Raw genomic sequence first — 18,375 nt, forward strand, 5'->3', positions numbered from 1 at the left:
TGGCACTTCCAGCCCCTATTTGGTGACCCCTAGTGGTAGTATCAAGAGGTAGACTGCAATACACGCTATCCCCAGTCTTTTATGAGACTATATGATTAAACTTAAATGATGTCCTATAGAAATAATCAGCTTATAGAGGTCTTTGCCTACTATGCACCTGATGACATGTAAATTTGTAATATTACTTACTGCTTTTCCATAGAACACCATATTATCACCCGAGTTCAAGTTGTGATCAATGATATAGAAATGTATGTGTCCTTATTAAATAAAACATGTTCATGCACTCTTAAAAAATCTTTTTCTATTAATTTATCTGCAGCTTTGTCAATTGTAGATGTAAGAAGGCTTGTCAGAGTTGGCCTTGCTGCAAGTTATTAAAGGTATGCCTTTAAAACGGTTCATTTTGAATATATAAAGTCACACATTTTTAAACCATAAAGATTTACTTACATAATATGTTGAAGATTGCATAATGTAGTGGCCAACCAGGAAAAGGAAAAAAAATAGTTGTGTACAATGGGATTCCATTGATAATGTCTTAGATCACTGTGTCTATTTTTGTAATACATCCATAGTGGGACATTAAATAAGGTGTTGACAGTGCGTTCTGGGACTATTCAAGGGAGATTTTGTACTTCATAGCCTCTAAAACATGACTGATTCACCTGGGCATCTCATCAGTTATAGAACCAGGGCCCAGTTTTAGACACCCCTTTCACTGACCAAAGTGTTTGTCATCATGGGTAAATTTGGACCTTTCGGTAATGCAAGATGAGGGGTGGTTTTCAGAATAAGTTGTATGTCAATTTGGGTAAGGGTATTCCAGAAATACTGATGAGACCAAACTGTTGGCCAGACTAACTAACTTCTGGTACTGAGGACAAGGATAAGAAGTGAACCCTTGGCACCCAGTATCTGCTTAACTAGGATAACAACTCTCATCTAAAAAAAAAAGGCAATGCAAAATGTTGTTTTCATTTGATTCACTCCCTCACAGAGTAGTTGCGGTATAGTTAAGTCCAGAAAAATATTTGCTTTAGCACTACTAAGACTTGAGCCTAACTTTTTGTAGAACTGGTTCTATAACCTTTTGTGCAAATGTGTAAAGCAGTAGGATCTTGTGACTGAGTGGGTGTGGTTTTTATATTCCGGTTTTGTGGCTATGAGACAATTCTTTTGAGCTGGGTTTCAGGTAATGGTTCTATATAATTGTATGCTTATAGTATGCTGGTGCTGTATTCAAAATATAGACATGTTCGCCTGAAATTCTAATCCCATTGCTTAGGTCAGACTTTTTAGTTATGAAACTAGAGGCATGTTTTTGGCATATTATTTGGGCAGCAAGCAATAAATTAGTGGTTGAGGCCCTTCCTTATGAGACCACGTTTTACTGCTTCAGGCCTGCACTTATTTTTTTACCAGATCTAGCGAACCTAGATTTACTATCTTCCCGTATGTCGACAAGAATCGTGTATTGTGTCTGTAATCCTTATGAGGTTATCCAGCACAAGCAGTCTTGCAACTCAAAAGTCAAATACAGATAAACAACTTGATTATCTATATGGTTCCATATCAGTCACAAATACATAATTTATGGCTCATTACCACCACCTTTTCTTCCTGGTTGAGAAGTACATGTTATAACACCTACCCTGTTAGATGTAGTTGGTTGGATGAATAGACTATACAATTTTATTTAAAGGTATTCAGCATTAACAATATTTACATTGAATTATAAATCCTATGTCTTTGGCACAATCATCTGATTCCTATGGCAACATTAATCTCCCTTTTCTATTAACATGCAATTGTCTCCAGTGCCTTTGTGTTTGCTCTTTATCACGTTTTACCATCTGTTACATCTCAGGTAACCATTTTTTCCCCAAAGTGTAGGATAATATGGTGTTGTTGAGTGTCACAGCCCAGCTCCTAGGCTCAAACAAAAACTGAAGACCAGACAAATTTACAAGTATGGACAAGCTTATTTATTTAAAAAATAATAAAGAACAGAAAAAAATGTGGAAGTCATGTCGTGAAAAAGTTTACATCAAACAAAAACAAAACAACGGCAACACCCACGATGGGACAGAAACAGGAATTTGTGGAAAGGAGGTGAACTTTTATATCAGAAACCACACCAGGCTAGGGTGTGGCTAATGAAGTTAATGATGACCCTCCATCCTGACCCGATCCTGCAAAACAAAGAAGAATGAGCAAAACGAACAAAAATTGTCGGTTAGGACGCCTCAGACCAAGTTCTATCAAGGTATATAAAGGCTCTGATATAATCCAAAACTCATGCAGACACTGGATGTGATGGGGTTCTGTATACTACTATGTCTGCACAGGCAGACATGGTTGCACCTGAATTTTCCGTATGGGTATAAGATGCCCAATTGTGAACATGGGCAGATGACAAAAATTACATCACACATACCCTCTCGGGTGCTGTGCAATTCCGCTTTGGAGTTATGTTCTGTAGATTGTGAAAACCTCCCCAAGAGGTTGGGAGTAAAATATTTGGACACGCATCAACTAGCACCACCTTCACGGTAATGTTGAGTGTAGTAGGACCTGAGCAAGTTTCATTGGACACCTAGTAGCTTCTCCCCTTAAGTTTCCATGTATCATTGCTATTTGTGTTCAGGAATTAACTATTTGCATTTGGCAACCATGTCCAATCATGCCCTCCACAATGGGTCCCAGCCTGACCGTCCTATAGCCAAAGTATCTTAACATCAATGTCAAGAACAAGCGTTGCTTTTGGGCAATCACTTTAAACAAACATGGTGTAGACCATTTCTCCTCCATGCCTCCTACAATATACTCCGTACTGCTGGATGGTAAAAACTCTTCATGAAGTGCTCTGGAAACTGCAAACCTATAATGATCCATCAGTAATGTTTTCAGTGCTGCAACCAGTTCATGATTCAGCGCCAGCTTCCCACCAGTAAACTCATTTGAAACACAGACAATTTGAGTGTGATGGTCCAAAGGTTCCCCTCTGTGCCTGGACATTTAAGTGGATGGATGTCGCAGTTTATGTTAATGCTGTAACTTTGTGGCTTATATGACACCGACATCGGTGTGTTTGTATACCTAGCTAGAAAGCAAGGTTTGCTCAAAAAAGGGAACTGCAGCATGAACACACATGAAAATCATGTAGCCTGACAAGCTACAGTATCAGTCAAAAGTTTGGACATACTTTCTAATTTGTGGGAATCGGAAGGTGTGTCCCAACTTTTGACTGGTACTGCAGGTAGCTCAGCATCAGTCGTAAGGAAAGGCAAGGAAAATGGAAAGTCAATTGCACCAATGTGAGATGTCCTTGGATGAAACATTGGGTTATTCAGGGATCATCTGAGCGCCTATCAGTGGAAACTCTGACATTGTCAAGTACATACCTCTGCTATTGGAATATGTGTGTGTCTCCAATTGTTTGCAACTCCAAAATCAACAAATCTGATAAACATGCCTACTTTATGCAGCAAGTCTGCAGAGGTGAGAAAGTAGCAAGGATTCAAATTCTCTCTCAGGTGTTCTTTTAGGGCACTTTACATACAACTATTCATGTGTTTAAACGAATGCAAATGCATGAATGCCACTGAGAGTACAAATATCTACACCATTATCTCAATTCAACCAATTACAAACTAAAACAATTACACTCTCTCTATATATCTTAAATTTATGATTTTTCGCCTACGAGTGTGACCACTCGAAATAGCATTTTTTCTTCGGTCAGACAACACATCCAACAAACTAGTTTGTTCCAAGCCCCTGCCTGACCTTACAGAGACCTTTTATTGCAAATACTGATATGGACATCGGGTAAGTGCAAAATGCAGCCACAGTTGTGAGATGTTTTGTTGTTTTTTAGGCTCCTCCCACTTATGTGCAGAGACTGCATTGTAGTGGGAGGGGCCATTAACCATTTTAACTGGGGTAAACATATTTCCTTCTATATCACCCCAGCATTGTGCAGCTAATCTAGGGTTTAAACCTGTAACCTTCAAGATACAAGCATACTGGCATCAGTTTAGAGCTGTATGGTGAGGAAAATGAGGCATTCTTATCATTGTGTAGTTTTATAGGAAGTTTCGGTGTGCAATCTTAAGTTCTTAACTGCTTGGTTCTGGAAGAAGTTGTTTACTACCTATACCAAAAAAAAATCTAACAAGGTCAGACAGACCTTGAAAAAATGTGTGACTATTAGAAGACCAGTGTGTAGGATTTAGTGGTATCTAGTGGTGAGGTTGCAGATTGAACCAAATCACTCACTCTCCCCTTTTAAGTATGTTGGAGAACCTATGGCCAGTATTTGGTTTGCTCGTTCTGAGACATGGTAGTGCAATATGGCAGCCATTATGGAAGGGGAACCACTCCCTATGTAGATAAAGGGCTCATTCTGAAGTTAATTAAACACAATGATTCTCATTTTCATGGGATAATAAACTAAATAAAACACACTTATTTGCATTATATATCATTTCTGCCAAAAGTACACTAGATGCCACTTAATCATACACACTGGCCCTTTAAGGATACAGACAGAGTGTCAGATGATCTGAAACTATTTGACTTCAGTGCAATAAACTGATTGACTCCCACAAGAGTGGCAGTTATCTAAGCAGTTCTCCAGTGGACCTGATTTTTGGATGGCAGACTTCAAATTTATGAGATGTAATTACAAAGCCTGATTTGGTCAGGCCATATCCATTCAGACGATTTTGTAGTTGGCATACAGTGACCCAGGATCAATTATTTAGTGATCTGCATATCACATAAAAGTAAAGTAAACTTGATTGGTCCATAACTTCACCAGTTAGAAGTACAGAATTGTTTTGACTAAGACTTTAAGACATATTCATTAGATCCTGTACACCCATTGTATTACACTGGCCTTTTTTTCTTCCCCAATTGTGTGTGTTTTTTTCATAGGAACTGATGGTTCTTGTGTGCCCCCATCAGCTAGAGGTTTTTTAGTGGATCCGCAGTACAAGGAGGGGTGGCGCCATTTTGTACCAAGTCTTGCACACAAAATGGTTGTATGCAACGTATTAACCCTTAAAAGGCCAGCCAGAGCACATACAGTCCATCAGACAAGAAGTCAGCTCAGAGTGCCCCAGTAGATTCTACCAATGCAACATCTGCAGACTGGTATTAAAACAGCACATGGGAGCACTAAAGCCCCACTGACGACTTCACTGATCGGCTCAGTGACTGTCAGGACAAGTAGTACTGCCTGTCTGCCAGAGCACGTAGGGAGTGCAGGAGCAGCTGCAGCAGCAAGGAGGCAACCGTGGCGCGGTCGCCCGGAAGGAGTCGCGTTTCCGCTCATTCAGGCTCTCGTGACGTTACGCAAAATTTCGGGCACATTGTCTGAAAATGCGCAAAGAATGGAGGCGGATCAGAAATGTATCGTCTTTATCTGGAACACAACAAGCTGTGTAGCCCACGTGCGGGAAACAGCAAGTTGTCTTTTTGACTGAACGACCCTCATTAACTCTCAGTCCAGAAGGAAAAAAGGGTCTCCTCACTGTAATTCCCCGGTAAACAGAAGCCATCGACAAGGAGGACATCCCTTTTCTCCGTGGACTGGCAAAAAGTCGAGATGTAATGTCTTTAAACCAACTCTATTAAGTGATTATTACGACACAGATCATGTAGCCGATAAGCCATGGAGGAAATCTGGCGAAGAAGAACACAACACGGAGCACTGATCTGGTAAGAGCTTCTGCTGCAGCCATTAGCCTGTATTTATCAGAGCTAGCTAGCACATTGTGCTCGACACTGAGGTAGCCAAGTTAGCTTCAACATTCACGCTACGCCAGTGTACAAATAACGTTGTTAAGTTAAAATTTACTAACACGTGGCTATAGTGTCACAAACCGCACCGCTGCCGTGGATGTCAGTGCTCTTGTCCAGCGAATTGCATCCTACCATTTTCATTTTGTGTGATGTCCTCTGGTCGGACTGGCTAAAACAACACTATCTTACAATAACACAATCAATACAAGATAAACACTCAGCTTCCAGGTGGTCGTACATTATCCTCTTCTATTATAAAGTACAAGACTGACTGGTTTAAAATCACCTCTGTCCAAATTATCCCCGAGAATAAAGCATTAATTTATCTATGGGAAATATTTAATAATGTTCTTGTAATCACTAGGTAGCTGCTATGTAATCAATGACACGTCCCTGGCTTGTGGCAGCTCTCTTGATGTGTGCCAGTTGTTGTAAAGTAAATATAATAAGTATAGATAGATCTCAAACAATGGTGTACAACTGTTATCCATTCCCACCCTAATCTGGCCCCAAATAGATAATAAATAGTTGCATTAACTTGGATGACACTTCTCTTATCAAGTGGCACTGTAGTCCTCTGGCAGAGTGATGACTCTGAGTATGCTGTTGTATGGGAAAACCAAGTCTACTTGAAATTAGTAGGCCTACATCCATCTGTGACAAAGGTGTGCAGAACAGGTTGTCCTGCAGGTAGACAGGGACGTCATGTTTAGAAGAAAATGCAAATCCTGTTGTTGTAATAGCCACTGACAAACATTGAGTCTCCTTATAGTGTTTCTTTAATCTGTCTGAAAGTTGCAATATGGAATTTGTTAAAGTTTTTAGGTTTTTTGGTCAGCATACTATTTGAGTATCAACAACTGCAAAGATTCAAAGTTTGACAAGAAAACAGATAATGAGGATTACATACACATCCATGTGAGTCATGTCATACAGCAAAGTATCTATCAATGTAACAAATTTCTTTTATGATAATGATACTTTGTTTTGTATAGTTTTCTTGAAAATGTGTTCTTGTTTTACTAGTGGGTGCAGTAGTAGATTTAATACATGTTTGGAAAATGATGTAAAGATGTGTACCATGCTTTCCACGTACTTAGAAAGTACTATCATAATCTGAATGTCAACATTCAACATACATGTTAAACATAAATGTCTTCACAGTAAAATGAATCTGACCAAAGTAAGTCAACAGTATAGACCTAGTAGAGGTGAAGACCTGCCTATGAGAGTAACAAACTGGGGGTGGAGTACAGTGCGGTTTGTTATCATGTCTCCAGCAGTTGAGAGCAGCCTCTCTGCTGTACTGTTAGCTCCTGGACAGACAGCACTGTCCAACACACTGAGCAGCTGCAGGGTTGTAGAGGTGAGACAGACTGAGCACCGAGTTCTTTTCTTCACCTTTTTAGAGTTTATGTTGTTTCATGCTGCAGTGTGTGTTGGTCAGCTGCTCTGTTAGCTGCTCCACTATTGTTAGCGTTAGCTGAGTGAGAGCGTTGAAAGTTCATAGTAAACTTTAAGATCGTTTCACAGAGGTAATTATTTAGTCATTCAATCACAGAATGCTGCAGTCACTTCTTTTTTTCAAAGATGAACTACAGATGAACTCTCGCGTGTGTTCCCCAAAAGACTGTCCGCCTGCTGCGCTGCCCTCACAGTTTAGTTCCGCCTTTGTCATCTGTCAACATCAAGCTATTAACTAACGTTTAATCATCGATTCTTGACTTTTGTTCATCAATGGAGAGTCCTCCACATCCGCATCTCGATGCATCGTATAATAGGGAAATTTCCCCACCCCTAATGAAAAACATCCTCTTACAAACTTGCATGGACCAATGAGTTGGTCCTATTTTGTTGTTAAAACTCATTATTAGAAACTTATGAAAAATTCACAGATATTATGGCCTTATAATGAATTTTTGAACTGGAATGAAAATAGATTAACGGATTTGAGGCTGTTATACTAAGCAAGTAGCTAATGAAGTATATATATATATATATATATATTATTTTTTAAGTATATTTTTGGGGCTTTTTGCCTTTTAATGTACAGGTTAGTAGAGAGAGAGTCAGGAAATGGGAGGCAGAGAGGGGGGCAATGACACACAGGATAGGACCGCTCGGTGCCCACTGAGCTAAACATCACCACACTAATGAAGTATATTTAACTTTGTTCAGCATTTCTAGAAATGAACACTAACAAAATAGAGAATAACTAAAAATAGCTTAACAGCTTAATAAACAACAGCACTGTACTGTGTCATGATTTCAATTGATTTAAATGTTTTTTTTGTTGTTTATCATTAAATGTATCTATTTCACCGTTGATGTAAAACTATTAACTCACAAACAGTAAGTGAAGGGATGAATAGTAGCAGCAGTGTTATACTGTAAGTTATTCTCTTACACATGTTCAGGGGAAAGTTTCAAGGTTGAAATTTGAATTTTTGTAAGTTGACAACTGTTATTGTTCAGTTGGAGAAAAACTAAACTGTGAGTCCTGAACAAAACCGTTTGGTGTGAATACATGTTCACATATTAGTTTCCACTTAAATGATAAGCTATGAAAGTAGCTATGTGGTTAGCTGGCTAGCTAATGTAGCTAAGGGCTAATGTCACTAATGAGCAGGGACGAACTGGCCATCTGGCATACCGGGCATTTTCCCGGTGGGCCGACGGCTATTTGGGCCAACACTCCCGACACTTTTTAAAAAATGTATATTGGTCTGACCGGCCCATAAAACCAGTAGATCAGCGGCCCGATTGACATTGGGCTGGCCCAATCGCATTGTTAAACACCGACCCCTTTCACTTTGGTCCTGCCTGCGTAATGCATTCGGCAAATAAAAAGTCAGCGCAAGAGTTTATTTCCTAACCACCGGCCCTTGACACACGCTGGTCTGCGCCCGTTGATTATTTTCTACACTGACACAGGGCTGGCCCAATCACGTCATGAAACGCCTCCTCCCTTTGGCTCTGTGCGCCAGTGTGTGCAGTCAGTGCAATGTAGAATGGAGAGGAAACGTAAAGGAGGCGCAGAGAAACTGAGAGACAAAAAGAAACTTGCACTTCAAGAAAACGCTTTCAAATGTGCAAAAATGACTGACATGTTTGCCATGGCAGGGCCTTCATCAGCTCCCGTGGCTGATGACAGTGGTGGTGGTGGCACTCAACAGGAGCATGTAGTAGAACCTGCGGTAAGCTGGACTGCTTTCAGAACACTTAGGCTATGTAATGAGTAGACTAATGCAACCCAGCCCCTTGGTAAATCTGATTAAATGATAAACGATAAAATGTTCTATGGCCAAGTTAGTTTGTATTGTAAACGCAGGTCCTTACCACTAGCGGCTATTTAAAAGACACTGTGTACACTGACTGGATGAGAAACTAAGCCTAGGTTAGTACTTTTATGTCTTCCATCTTGAACTAAATAGTCTTGAATATTAGAACACTTTTTAAAAAACATTCACCAACAATAACAGTAAGTCAGTTGCCAGCATTGTAATTTCATTATTAGACTATTATTGTTTGTGGGGTGAGTAGTAGTCCAGCCCAAGGCTAAGCTACTTTTTGGCCCTGGAAAAATGTGTTAAGCAGTTTTTATGTAGGTGGTTAGGGACAATGTACAGAAATGAAAGAAAGTCGCACTTTTTAAAATTATATAATTTTGTCTATTGCCTATATTATACCAATGCAGCTGTACGCCTCTTTATAAGAGAATCCAATAATTCTAGGCGTGTTTGTAAATGTGAACCCACCACTTACCATCATGAAAAGTGAGTCAGCGGGCAGCATTTTCATTTCGTTAGTAGGCTATTACCGCCGCGCATCGCATCTTCTTCCTGATATCATGGTGGGCAAAGTTAGCTGTGATGGTCCTCCTCCATGATCCTGGATCCTGGATGTTTGCTTCGCAAGTGGTACCGCGTGAATATTTCAGTGCTGTATCGCATATTTTGCAAATAACCCCATGTTCTTTTCGGTCGAAATTGTCCCACACAGAACCCCTTTTGGCTCGCTTCATTTTTGCTGCCCAAGGCACGTGTTGCACGTGTCGACATGCCCCCATGAGTTAATTGACATAAATAGCTAAATTAAAAAATATATAAAAAAATTAACCATTAGTATTAATTGGTCAAAGTTCCTGTTATCGGTTAACGGTTAACCATGTGCATCCCTATTAGGGACCGAGCCGAAAGGCAAGCGGGCGAGGACTCCAGAGGAGTCCTGCCCTTGCCTGGATACACACACTATGCACTGACTTACTCCTTAATAGAGATACACTACTCTTATAACTGTTCCTTCCATGTAGATGCCCTTTGAAGAAAAAAGACAGGGAGGCTCAGAATAATTCCATTTGAACACGGGATGTTAAGGTCACACAGTGTGCAAGTGAAAATCATATATAGCCCATTGATATTATTGCTCATGTGAAATTTTATTTTGGAAAACACTGCCATGGGCTTAGAGAGGAGCACTCTCTACACAGTTTGTGTCTAGCCAGGAGATCACCTCTAGCAAGGCCTTAAATTTTCTGCAAAGCAGCATTATCTTTTAATTCCTTTCCATGTGTTGTATGGTACATGATTGAATTCCATCATTTCTCTTATGTTACACACCACTGTCAGGTGTCAAAGGCATCCTTAAAGCACCTAAAGGCCAATTCATGCTTTCCTCATCTGTGGACAGCTGTGGACTTGCACACAGATGCAAATGCTGTTCCATTCATGCTTCAATTGGGGGTCCACAGACACAGACATGTACAGTATGCACTAGTAAACAGGGCTGCAATGTGATAACATTTGAGAGTTTTAAAATCCAGTCTGAGTATAACCGTATCTCCAACTGGAATTGCTGGATCCTTGCTCATTGTCTTGCTGGCACAGTAAACAACACATGCACATCAACACAGCACTTGTATCGTTTACCCAGAGCTATTTTCAGTTTAAATGCAGCTGGGGAGTTCCAGTATGTTGCTGAACAACAAGTAAAAAAGAAAAAAGAAATGTGACATCTTAAGGAGAATAAGAACAGTGGACAAGACAGGTATTCCTGTTTGCTTTTCTAGCATATGTGCAGTTAGCGTGCTTGCAATGTACGTGATCCCAGCGGACACTAGGGCTGTGCGAAATGACGATATACAGACGGGGGACAAATTAAAGGTAAAACCAACATTGAGTATCTTAGTATGGTGATGGGCCACCACTTGCCATCAGCTTCAGCCCACCGTGGCATTGATTCTACAGTCCCTGAACTCTGCTGGAGGGATGAGCACTATTCTTCAAAAAGATACTCCCTCATTTGGTGTTTTGATAATGGTGGTGGAGAGCACTGTCTAACATGTTGGTTCAGTTGGGTTGAGATCTGGTGACTAAGCGCCATAGCAACTAAATTTGACCAATGTATGTAATTCTGATGACAGGTACACCGACCGTCTGGCTCGTAGCCTCAGTCACTTGAACATAAATAGAAAAACATACTAACAGGTGATCACTCGGAACAACTTTGTATTGATTTGCAGTGGCACTTCCCTCTAAGGGCGCATGTGGACCCAAACCATGTCAGCAAAATGTCGCCTATAGATTAACGAAGCCACTGGATCCCTTCACTATAGAAGCCAAACATTCAGGCCTGTACTTTTCTCACTCGACAAGTGGGCAAAGGCCACTTGTCGAATCATGCGAAGGATGACTCATCTGACTATATCACTTATTTCCACATCTCTATGGACCAGTGGCTGTGTTTTTTTCACCACTGACCTTTAAAATGTGCATTCATCTTTGTTATGAGGGGTTTAGGAACTGCAACCCTATTATAGATAGGTATTCTTTATTGTCTGCAAAGGGAAATTCGTTTTGGTCTGGTTAGTACCATACAGACAATGAATAGATACATTTTTAAAAAAACACTGCAGTACAAAAACCTATTCTAAAGAGACTTGTTCTATTTTAATAGAAAGCAATTCATTCCACTGATTCTGTGAGTGTGTTTATATGTTTTTGTGTGTGCATTCACTTCTGGGTACATGTGCCTGCATGAAGAGTCTCAGCCAGTGCAACGTGTTCAGCTGTTACGGGGGAGAGGGCCAGGGGGCTCTGAGGGGTTTTGTTTCTCAAAAAGTCTATTAGCAGAGGGGATGAAACTGGCCCTGCTCCTGTTGTTTTGAATACAGGAGCAGTTCTCCTGCCAGAGGGCAGAATCTGGAAGCAGGTACTGAGGTTGTGAGTTGAATCCCTCAGCCTCCGTAGGAGATAGATGTGCTGCTGCTATTTTTTTGGTGTCCTCATTAAACGTCAGCCCACTGTTGTTGATGGTCCTGAGATACTTGTAATATCCCTCTCCATGTAACTATTGACAGACTGTTCTTGCTGATACAGTCTGATCACATCCTGCCTTGGCATTTTCAGTCACCTCAGGAAAAGTTGCTATTCTGTTACATATTGCAGTAATGCACGAGCAACACGGTAATCAAATATGTGCTGTTGGCCACAATTTATGACCCTTTTTAGTGATCGTTCCCATAGATCTGAATACCAATGTCACTTTAGTCACTGTTCACTTTTGAAACACCAGCCAGTTGACCAGTTTTTGTGACTGAAGCACCTGCCATCTCTGCCACTTTGATCTTTTAATCTTGCCATTTTGATAGAAAATCAGAATCAATAGGACTGCTAAGCATTTTTATACTTGCCACAGAACAAGACTGGATGTTAATTGCCTGATTGTACCATGCAGTGCATTTTTGTGGAAGCATCTGCAGTTATCATGTTTATCATCATAGAGTTGTGCTTGAATAGATTTGTGTAATGGGGACAAAGTAAGGACTGTAAAAAAAAGCTTTGTTCCATTTTGGTATTTCAGTGACCAACAATGGTGTGCCAACACCCTGGCACACCTGAAAGAAATTCCATCAGCGATGGCATTGTCCTTGGGCCCAACCCTAATATTGAATTGTCAGCTAATATAACTAAATCAAACGGGTGCCTTCTGAAGTTCTCTGTGTTCCAGCTCAGCAAGGAAACGGTGTCAGATGAGTTTTGTACTAAAAAGGGGTTTATATAGGTAGATATCCACTTGAATTGTCTAACTCAAGCTGCTGAAGCCTTATGTTTTACGTACGTTAGCCCAACTACAAGCGTCATTTACTAAACGACTTAATTGATCGGTAGCAGATTTATCTTAGGTCAGGTTAACAATTACATCTATTGCTATAGTTTGGAATCTCTTAAAGGAAATTATCAGCAGCTTGGAAAGCTGGCCAGCATACCAGCTCTTTCTTTCATCATGGATATGATGCCATCTTAATAAAAAAACTAATCTGGGACTTCCGGTGGCGCCATGTTGTAAGAGGCAGTGAGAAAATAGCTCTAGAAGAAACCAATTAAAACTAGCGATTAACTAAAGATAAAACGGCAGAAAGCAAGTGAATCTTGAAAATAAGTCGACGAACAAAATATATGGAAAAGATGGTGAAGATAACGAAGCCAAGAGAGGAGGACAGTGCAAAGGAAAAGGTGTACGGAGTCGGCGAAGGGGGCAAGCCTGGAGACGGGGTGACAAGGGCCGGCCAGCCGTGAACATGACTCAGTCACATTAGAGGAGTTGCGAAAATTAAGACAGGAACATGCTGAAGCGTCAGGTGACAACAAGAGCTATGGCTAGGCTCGAAAAGAACAAAAAAGAATTCATGGAAAGAACAACGTCCCTGAAGCAAAGAGTGGGGCACATGGAGGAAAGAATCGGAGATACCGAAGATCGGACGGCACAGCTGGAGCTCTCCGCCGCCTTCCTTCTCCAGCAAACCGCCAAACTGTCTGTGAAGTGCAATGACTTAGAGTCAAGAATGAGACGCATCGAGAGGGCACACCGTTCACTAGTGGCTAAACCTAAAGACAGCGCAGCCCCTTCGCAAGCCATCGTGCGTTTCTTGGACTACAAAGTGAAGGAATACATTATAAGGCAATACATACGAGGGACAGACCATCTACTTTAATCAGGACTACACAACAGAGGTTCAAAAGAAGAGGAAACAGGTGACGGATGAAGAAAAGCGTGAAGGCGCAGTCCCCCTACCCAGCCCAGCTTTGTCATCTGTTTTTGGACTCAGGGACAAAGACATTTTCTACACTAATAGAAGCAGCACCTATGTTAAAGGACATGGGGATTAACGTGGAGGAGGACAGGGTGGAGAAGCTGCAGAGAGTGATGACGCAGAGCAGCTGGACCACAGCAACAGGACAGAGAGGGAGGCAGAGACAGCCCCAACATTACAGAAGCAGACCTGCATGCCCTCATAGAGTAGGAGATGTACACGTTTTGTCTTTTTCACTGTGTGAGGTTTTGCACAGATTTTTCTATTTTTTCTGAGGTGTAGAGCTTATGGGTCTCATCAATAATATGAATAAGCTAAATCTTAGTCATACAATGTACATGGTCTGAATCATCCCATCAAAAGGAAGAAAATACTGGGTCAACTGAAAAAAATGCAATGTTCAATAGCTTTACTACAAGAGACACATCTGATAGAGACTGAGCACAAAAAATTAAAAAGGGAATGGGTGGACCAGGTATTTCATGCCGCATATGGTAGAAGAAGGGGGTAGTTATTTTAATTAGTGAAGGTAGAACTTTCAGGGTCGAAAAAGAGGTAAAGGATAATACGGGATGATTTGCAATGATTGTAGGATCTATAAGAGACATGACTATTTCGGTATTGAATGTATATGCACCGATTGAGGAGAAAGAGACATTCTTTAAACTGATAGCAAAAGTAATAATCAGTGATGCAAAGGGGATGATACTGATGGGGGGAGTAGGCATGGGCTGGTTACCGGTTTCAAGGTATACCATGGTATGAAAAAGTCACGGTTTCAAAACCACTAAAATTTTCCGTCATACCGTTCCTGCAGTATGAGTATGAGTATTTTTTTAATGTGACGTCTCATCAGAGAGAAAGTGGAGGTCCCTCAGGTCTTGTGCAGCTGCAGTGTAAAGTAGTCCTCCTCTCACGCACCTCCGGTAATTCCAAAGAGTGAAACACAAATCTTCCTTAAAACATTTTTTATACCAACCTTGTCAAAAGAAGGTTGGAATGATTCAGCCAATTTCTACACAGGAAATAGTCGACACCATAAGAACTCTTACAAACAAATCACCTGGGATGGATGGGTTTCCAGGAGAGTTCTACAAAAGCTTTAAGGAGGAAATAACGCCTGCGTTACATAGAGTATTTAATTATGCTTTAAGATCTGGGGACCCACCTAAATCATGGTCAGAAGCCATCATATCGGTTTTGCATAAAGAAGGAAGAGATCCAGTTCTTTGTGAAGGATATAGACCTGTGAGTTTACTCTGCAATGATTTAAAAATTCTTATGAGCATAACGGCAAAAAGGATGCAGAAGCATATAACTAAATTAATTAAAACAGATCAAACTGGGTTCATTCCAGATAGGCAGGGAGCAAACAACATTAGGACAATATTAAATATAATTTCAAGCACAAAATACAAAACTCAAGTCTTCTACGATACTTAGTTTAGATGCCCAGAAGGATTTTGACAGAGTGAAATGGAGCTTTCTATACCAGACCCTATCACCTTTTGGGTTTCCCCAGGATTTTATAGAATGGGTGAAAATAATTTACAAAGACCCCAAATCACTAATCAGAGTTAATGGCTGTTGCTCAGATTTCTTCTGTCTCAAAAGAGGAGTCAGACAAGGTGATTGTCTGAGTCCATTGCTGTTGAACCACTGGCCGAATCAATTAGACAAAATATATGTAAAATTAATCTGTTTTCTCTACATTTGTTGAATTGGAGTAGGATGGACTGGTGTTTTTGTTTGTGGAGCTAGCTAGTTCGCCCTCCATTACAAGTTATTGTACATTGGGGTACATTATAAAAGTATGCTGTATGCAAATATGCCAGCACAGTGCATCCTGGTGGCCAAGGGCATTATAGTATTGTGCATTAAATGAATGTCTGAATCCAACCACTGACCCTTCCCCCATCACTACCCTCATTTCTTGTTTTCTTGTTTTCCATTAACATATATTATCAGAAACACATTTGAAAGGAAAAATAACAAAAGCATGAATACAAACTTTAAGGTTTGAGTAAAATCAAATGGCCCTTATTCACTGCGGACACTTTGACTTGTCAAAATAGGAAAAGCACAAATGTACGAACAGTGGTTCCGTTCCATTCATTAATTATCCCAGCAAATGGGCATGCACAATACCAGAGCACTTTAGTGGCTCACCTAAATGTATCATTAATGCTTTTAATTCCACCTGTGCTTTAATGCTTTGACAAGTCTGAATGTCTTCTATGAAAAAGGTCTGTTAGCCGTGTTGCCCAAATACATTTTGTATGGGAAACAGGTGCTCCCAAAAGCCAGATTTCCACCCAGCTCAGTTTTAAACTTCTGCAGCGAGTCATGAGGACTTTTAAAATATCGGCAGTACTTTTGGAGGTTTGTGGTCATTATTAATCTGGAGGTGTAGCTCTAAGATGTCTTCAACATTGCACTAATGTCTAATGATAAAGGACCACATACATGTATATATGCTTCCTGAAAGGGGCAGGTCTTGCATATTGCATCTTGTTACAAAATTATTTCTCTTTGGAAATCCCAGGATGCCTTTGGTGACAACTTAATGTATTGTTTACAGTTTTGTTACCCATTATTATTTGAAGCACATTTTTATTTAAACTATTTGTAGTCTGCTGTACAGTGATACTGGGACCTGTTGGAGTTAAGGTTGTGTCGTGAAAAAGTGTTGCTGAAAACAAGTCAGAAATTGGAAAGGAGGTGGTGGCAGGTGTGGAAGATGAATGCAAAGAAAGCCCTGTTAAAGTAACCTATTTCAAAACACAGCATGGACAAAAAATGTGGTCATTAATGCCAAGTACTCCACTGTTTTCACAAGTCATAATGCTTAGTCCTAAGATTTTTAGATGACCTACCAGACCCTCCAGATTTCACGATGTTGCGATTGCAACTATTAACGCAAATTCAACTAATCCCTGTGAATTGTGTGCGATCTTGCAATTTTAATCAATCACCACAACTTTTTTGCAAATTTTACCAATCATTGTTGTTTCCTGCAAGACGTTGAGCCATAGACTCACTTCCTTACTTTGCATTGTTAGTGATAATTTTGATATAGTTTAACACGTAGTGACAGGTGTGCTGTTTGCATGACAATCTGATCTGTGTGTATGTGTGTGCAACTCTTAGTGACGAGAGCCCCCACCAAAGGGGGCAAGAAGTTAACACATCTCAGGGCAGTTAAACACACAAGAATATAGTCATAAGACAAACCGTTTTTAGGAGAAGTTCAGCTAGTAAGTTAGCACTACCATCTATAGCTAAACAAAACACAAGTTGAACACAGAGCAACTGACTGCACAAGTAGCAACAAGCTTCCTCCGTCCAAGCACACTGTGTGCCCACAGTCACAGCGGTTCTTGTATCTTTAATATCACGATATCCACACAAATGACATGTCAAATAAATGCTGAGATTTCACAGATTCCAACAGTGTAGTGTCCCATTACTGTCCGACCAAATAAGCCGTCAAAGGAAATTCAAAATAAACTTCCCATTGTAAATTTAAAACTACACATTTTTTCTTATCTTCCCTGCTTGTGGTTAAAAGTTGTGTCTGGTCGCATAATATTACTTGTAGCAGCTACTCCATTGTCTCTAGGTTAGGGTCAAGCCGTTTTCCATTTACTTACATGGCATGGGGGATGAATTGCAGTTAGCTTGCATTCTTTGCTATTGCTCTATTTAACAGATTAAGTTCCCCTTAATTTCTTAATTTTTAATAAATCAATTATAATTATAAAGACGGAAAACTATCTTTTGCAACTTCTACTTGCTCCCACAATTTCATTGCCACAAATCCCTAAAAACACCACAACTGTCATCGCAATGTTTTTGAAAAGCTGCCACAAAATAAGGCATTTTAGCCAGCAAAGATGACATAAAAGGCCCACAAAATCTGAGGGACTAACCTTCACACTGGTTCACCTGTATGATTAGCTTTTTGTTCTGTTTTGGGATGGTTGAGGACCAGTCTTCCTGCTGCGTTCTGGATTACCTTCAGAGGTGTGAATGTAGATGCGGACATGGTGGAAATATCCCTCATATATATACACAATGTGATTGCGTGCCTTGCGTGTTGCTTAACTGGCCGCCTAAGCTGTAAAGTGCTGTGGAAAACCCCGGATGCAAGGAAGTAATATATATTACGAGAACCTGCACCAGGAGTTGTGCTGCATTGTCACACAGGTAGGGTCAGATTTTGGACAGGGCAAATCAACATGACTAATTAGTTGAGGCCACACAGGCCCTAAAGGTGAGGTATTATCAGTAATTTCAGGCAGATATTGTTGTGTTGATTCAAGCTGGAAACTGATCTGTTGTATCTGCATACTGATCTTATATAGAGCAACTGACTGGGATAACAAGGAACTCAGTCTTAGAGAAGTTGAAGATGGTGTTCTTGCATCCATGACAAGATCCAAGCTGAGGCTATTTTGACTTTTGGT

The sequence above is a fragment of the Scomber japonicus genome, chromosome 10 (assembly GCF_027409825.1).
Source record: "Scomber japonicus isolate fScoJap1 chromosome 10, fScoJap1.pri, whole genome shotgun sequence".
Taxonomy (NCBI): Eukaryota; Metazoa; Chordata; class Actinopteri; order Scombriformes; family Scombridae; genus Scomber; species Scomber japonicus.